This window comes from Physeter macrocephalus, chromosome 13, assembly GCF_002837175.3.
Source record: "Physeter macrocephalus isolate SW-GA chromosome 13, ASM283717v5, whole genome shotgun sequence".
Taxonomy (NCBI): domain Eukaryota; kingdom Metazoa; phylum Chordata; class Mammalia; order Artiodactyla; family Physeteridae; genus Physeter; species Physeter macrocephalus.
The window spans coordinates 13,373,240-13,379,239 of NC_041226.1; the positions used below are offsets into that span (position 1 = coordinate 13,373,240).

General features: G+C 39.3%; 1 long non-coding RNA gene across 4 annotated transcripts in view; it reads left to right on the top strand.

The window, feature by feature from the left end:
- The first annotated feature begins 136 nt into the window (after positions 1 to 136).
- The window catches only part of LOC114487481 (uncharacterized), a 440,556-nt gene continuing 434,692 nt past the window's right edge, over positions 137 to 6,000 (top strand). For all 4 annotated transcript variants that reach the window (XR_008619003.1, XR_003682611.2, XR_003682613.2 and 1 more), the window contains exon 1: positions 137 to 263. This is a non-coding gene — a long non-coding RNA (uncharacterized lncRNA). The remainder of the gene's footprint in view (positions 264 to 6,000) is intronic.

Sequence of the window (6,000 nt, forward strand, 5' to 3'; positions counted from 1 at the left end):
CCGCCCGCCGCTCGCTCCGCACGCCCCCTTGCCCGCGCGGCGCCACAGTCCAGCCGACCGCCTGTTACGGCGCCCGCGCTTCCGATTGGCGCGCTGGGCGGGCGACCGCGGGCGGAAGCGGTAGAGGTGGGAAGGCGGGGCTGCGGCCAGGAGGCTCGACACCAGGATGCTCTCGCCTGGGGCTGGTCCCCGCGACGCCTTTCGTGACTAAGGCCCGGTGGTGGGGCGAGGCCCACGAGCGCTTTCGCTGGCCCGGCATCCAGGTCCGTAAAACGAGAGGTAGCGTGTGGTTCTTTGTGAGGTAGGGAGCCTTGTTTAATTTCTACAGTGAAAGAAACTTGGAACAAGCTTTCCTTGCTCAGCCCATCCTCATGAAAGGGAAAGACACCATTCCTGTATTTACTAGTGCAGGTCTTGCAGCCTATGATAGTCTTTCAATCAAGTGCCAATGAATTTAATGCCATAAAACGAAACACCTCACTGAAGAGTTGTAAAGATTCAGTAACGGAATAACCAGAGCACATTGCAATGTCTGATGGTAATTCTGCACCTTTAAACAACTTTGGTTGTTGGGTTATAAACTTTTAAAAAATGATGATTGAAGTAAAGCTCACAGAATGTGAAATGAAACACTTTTAAGTACACAAGTCAGTAGGCTTCAGTACATTCACATTGTTGTGCAACCACCAACCATACTGGTTCCAAAACATTTTCCTCACCCCTGTTAAGCAATTAAACGTTATTCTTCCCTCTCCCAGACCCTAGCAGACCCCAGCTGCTTTCAGACTTTAGGGATCTACCTAATCTGGGTATTTCACGTAAATGGAATATGTGACCTTTTTGCATCTGTCTGCATTCACATAACAATGTTTTCCAGGTTCATCCACCTTATAGCAAGTATCAGGACTTCATTCTTTTTTATGGCTAATATTGCATCTTATTTGTATGTATATACCCCAATTAATTCATACATCCAGCGATGGACATTTGGGTTGTTTACACCTTTGAGCTATTGCGAATAGTGCTGCTATGAATATTTGTGTCGAAGTATTGTTTTGAGTCCCTGTTTTCAACTCTTTCTGGTATATACTGTTAAAGAAACCTGGAATCTGACAGTAATTCAAGCGGTAAAAAAACCAGATTTTATTCAGGAACTATTGCAGTAGGGAGAAGAGACCTTAGCATAGAACTGGGTTCAGTTACAAAAACAGCATAGACAAGTAAGGATTTATAGCCAAGGTGGGGCGGGGAAACAGTGGGTGGAAATTGCCTAAAAGAAAATATCAGGTGTAAGGGCTAAATTCTGGCCAAACCGACTTGAAAGGATTCTTAACTGAAGGCAGACCAGAATGATCAGCTATTAACGGTGGGGGGATGAAGAATCCGATCAGATATTGAGGGTGATCAGATACCCCGGTAGGGGTTCTCTCTAAACTGACCTAGCTAGATTCTCACTACAGCTGGTTGATGCAGATCCCACAAGACCCATACTAAAGCAGAGGCTAAGAGGGCTTAGAGGAGCCTGACTAAAGTTTAGTCAAGGAGAAAGTCTTTGTCAATACCCAGGAATGGAACTGCTAGGTCATATGGTAATTCTGTGCTTAAATATTTGTGCAGTGAGTAAGCTGTTTTCCACAGTGGCTGAGACATTTTACATACTGATAGCAATGTATGGCAGTTCCAGTTTCTCCACATCCTCACCAAAACGTTCGTCTTGTTTTGTTTTTGATCATAGTCATTCTAGCGGGTATAAAATGGTATCTCATTGTAGTTTTGATTTGCGGTTCCCTGATGGCTAATGATATTAATTGAGAATCTTTTCATGTTCTTATTGGCCATTTGTATATATTCTTTGGAGAAATGTCTATTCAAGTCCTTTGCCCATTTTTAAATTGGGTTGTTTGTTTTTTGTTGTTTAAGTTATGAGTTCTTTATATATTCTGGATACTAGACCCTTATCAGATATATGATTTACAAATATTTTCTCACATTCTCTAGGTTGTCTTCACTTTCTTGCTAATGTTTTTTGATTTTCAAACTTAAATTTTTGATGAAGTCTAATTTATCTATTTTTTTCTGTTGTGGATTGTGATTTTGGTGTCATATTTAAGAATCCATTGCCAAATCCAAGGTCATAAGGATTGTTGAAAACCATCTCTGCACTTCGTTTTACACAAAGCAGAAAGTGAGTTTATCACAAGGATTTCAACCTGCAAGCCAAGAAACTCGAGGCTATGGGAGCGACGAGTTCGAGTTGCTCACAGACTAAAGAGTGTGTATAGGGTAAATGCAAAAGTAATTTGGCTTTTTCAGCTGATCCTTATTTGGATCAGGGTAGTTGTGTCAGGGGAACAAGGAAGTCCAAAGATAGCATGAGCAGACTTGGTCTTTGGGGATTGGCTGGCATCCTCTGCTGATTTCTGAGGAGGGCTGTAAATTCCTGCAACTTATATTAGGTAAGGTAAAGTTTCGTTTTTCTTTAATGCACCTGTGTTGTCCAACTCCATTTTGTCCCCAATATAAGTGACTCCGTTTTAGTTTTGGTTCTACAGAATTCACCCCTATATTCTTCTAAGAGTTTTATGGTTTTAGCTCTTATATTAAGTCATTAATCCATTTTGAGTTTATTTTTATATACATTCTGTGGTAGGCATTCCATTTCATTCTTTTGCATGTTGTCCCAGAATCATTTGTTGAAGAGAATATTCTTATCCACAATGAATGGACTTGTCAAAAATCAATTTGCCATAGATGTATGGGTTTGTTTCTGGAGTATTACTTCTACTCTGTCTATATATCTGTCCTATGCCAGCACCACACTGTAGCTTTGTACTAAGTTTTGAAATTGGGAAGTGTAAGTCCTCCAGTTTTGTTTTTTTCCAATATTGTTTTGGCTCTTCAGACCCCTTGCAATTTTATATGAGTTTGAGGATCAGCTTTTTCATTTTTGCAAAAAAGGCAACCGGGATTTTGATAGGGATTGCATTGAATTAATAGATCTCTTTGACAAGTATTGTTATCTTAAAATATTAAGTCCTCCAATCCGTGAACATGATGTCTTTTCTTCTTTAATGTTTTTTCGCAATATTTGTAGTTTCCAGTGTACAAGTCTTTCATCTCCTTAGTTAATTTATTCCTATCTATTTCCTTTTTTTTTTTGAATGCTATCTTAGTCTGTTCGGGTCTGCTATAACAAAGTCCCACAGACTGGGTGCCTTAACCCAGAAATTTCTTTCTCACAGTTCTGGAGTCTGGGAAGTCCAAGATCAAGGTGCTGACAGATTTGGTTTCTGGTGAGAGTTGTCTTCCTGCATTCTCCGGGTGTCCTCATGTGGTGGTGAGGGAGAGAAAGGCAGCTCTGGTGTCTCTTATTATAAGGATACTAGGCCCTCTTTCCAAAAACAATCACATTGGGGCATAGGGCTTTAACATGAATTTTGGGGGAACACAATTTAGTCCATAGTAAATGCAATTATAAATGGAATTTTTACTTAATTTCCTTTTCGGATTATTCATTGTTGATATATTAAAAAAGAACTGATTTTTGAGTGTTGATCTTGCACTCTGAAAACTTGCCAAATTTGTTTATTAGTGCTAATACTTTTGTGTGGTGGCATGTGTGTGTTCTTTAAGGTTTCTTTATATAGGATCGTGTCATCTGTAAATTGAGGAAGTTTTACTTATTCCTTACAGTTGGGATGCCTTTTATTTCCGTTCCTTGCCTAATTGCTCTGGCTAGAGTCATTCCTTCATTTTAAGGAATTGGCTCATGCAGTTGTAAAGGCTGGCAGGTGTGATCCGTAGCGCAGGCTGGTAGGATGAAAACATCAGAGCACTTTGTAGTTTTAACAACGCCTGCCCTCAGGGGAAACTAGTAAACCAGAGCCTAATCTGCTGGTTTTATTAGAGCCTAGCTGACCTGGGGGAAAGGAGATACCCAATTCCAGCCCACTGTAGCCATGTGTCTCACCTGTGGGTGGGGGAATCTGAGAAACACTTGTGAAGTTCACAGTTCGGGGACACAGGCTCACTAAAAGACTGAGACCTAATCCAAGGACTGTAGACTGCTTCCCCTTCCCAGACCTTACCACCACATAACTAAAGGCCTATTTACAGCAGTTCCTTTTATCCAGTACATCATGTCTAGCTATCAAGAAAAAATTACAAGGCATACTAAAAGGCCAAAAATACAGTTTAAAGAGATAGAACAAGCATCACAACCAGACATGGCATGGATGTTGGAATTATCAGACTGGCAATTTAAAACTATGGTTAATGAGGTACAAACCGTTATGTATAAAATAAGCTACAAGAATATATTGTACAACACGGGAAATATAGACAACATTTTATAATAATTATAAATTAAGTATAACCTTTAAAAATTGTGGATCACTATATTGTACACCTTTAACATAATGTATATCAACTATACTTCAATAAAGAAATAAAACTGATTAATATGCTAAGAGCTCTAATGGATAGACAGCATGCAAGAACAGATGGGCAATCTAAGCAGAGAGATGAAAATCCTAAGAAAGAACTAAAAAGAAATGGTGTAGATAAAAAAAAAATGCAACAGAAATGAAGCATTCCTTTGATGAACCTATTAATAGACTGGACACGGCTGAGGAGGTAATAACTAATGGTTGCCAAATAACCAACCATTAGGTGGAAGAGTGAAAGGGAACTTTATAAGGAATGGATCAGGCTGACAACACCTGGTCAATCTTAATAATACAAAACGTGAGCTGATCAAGTATTATATGCCTCCTGATGTAGTGTATTTTATATTATTAATATTTATGAATTATGTTCATAAAAACAGAAATTGAATCTGAATTGAATCAAGCCCTTAGGTCTAACTACCAGTTTACTTGAATAAAGAGGCACAGAGTAACTTGTTAAAGTGACAGCATGATAATACAGTCTGCCCAATACATAGTGTAGTAAACCGTAAGAAAACTGAATGTGAATTGGCTATGTGATATTAAGGAATTACTATTAACTGTTATGGGCTGAATTGTGCCGCCCCCCCCCACCCCGCCCCAAATTAATATGTAGAAGCGGTAATGTCTAGTACCTCAAAATGTGATGTATTTGAAGATAGGACCTTTAAAGAGGTGATTAACTTAAATGAGGCTGTTAGGGTGGGCCCTGATTCAATATGACTGGTATCCTTAAAAGAAGAGATTAGGACACAGATAGAGAGAGAGACACTAGGGATGCCAACACACAGAGAAAACACTTTGTGAGGGTACAGCGAGAAGGGGCTATTGGCAAGCCAAGGAGAGAGGTCTCAGAGAAAACCAACTCTGCTCTCACTTTGATCTTGGATTTCAGCCTCCAGACTCAGAGAAAATTAATTTCTGTTGTATAAATCACCTCGTCTGCGGTATGTTGTTATGGCAGCCCTGGCAAACTAATACAATAACATTAGATGGAATAGTGATTTTTTTTTAGTTATGAGAATAGGAAAAATGGACTTTGTGTATTAGAGATACAAAATATAGCATTTACAAGTAAATAAGTAAATAAAAGAAAAAAATAAAATTCTGTTAGGATTTTAAATCCTATTTAAATTAATATGACAAGTATAATTTTATACACAAACTCAATTACCTGTATATTTTATATTCCTTGAAAAAAAAGGAGGCAACTTCAAACCTGTAATAAATGTTTAATATGTCCAAAAAATGTATTTCAAAGTTTAAGCTTTGGTGGATAAACGGTTATCTAGAACAATGCCTTAAAATTTTTTTATTAGTCTTTTAGGCTTAATTAAATAAAAACTTTAATAAGGTTGGGAGGTAAGAAAACAAGATTTGTCAAAAAAAAAAAAAAATTCAGGGCTTCCCTGGTGGCGCAGTGGTTAAGAGTCCGCCTGCCGATGCAGGGAACATGGGTTCGTGCCCCCGTCTGGGAAGATCTCACATGCCGTGGAGTGGCTGGGCCGGTGAGCCATGGCCACTGAGCCTGCGTGTCCGGAGCCTGTGCTCC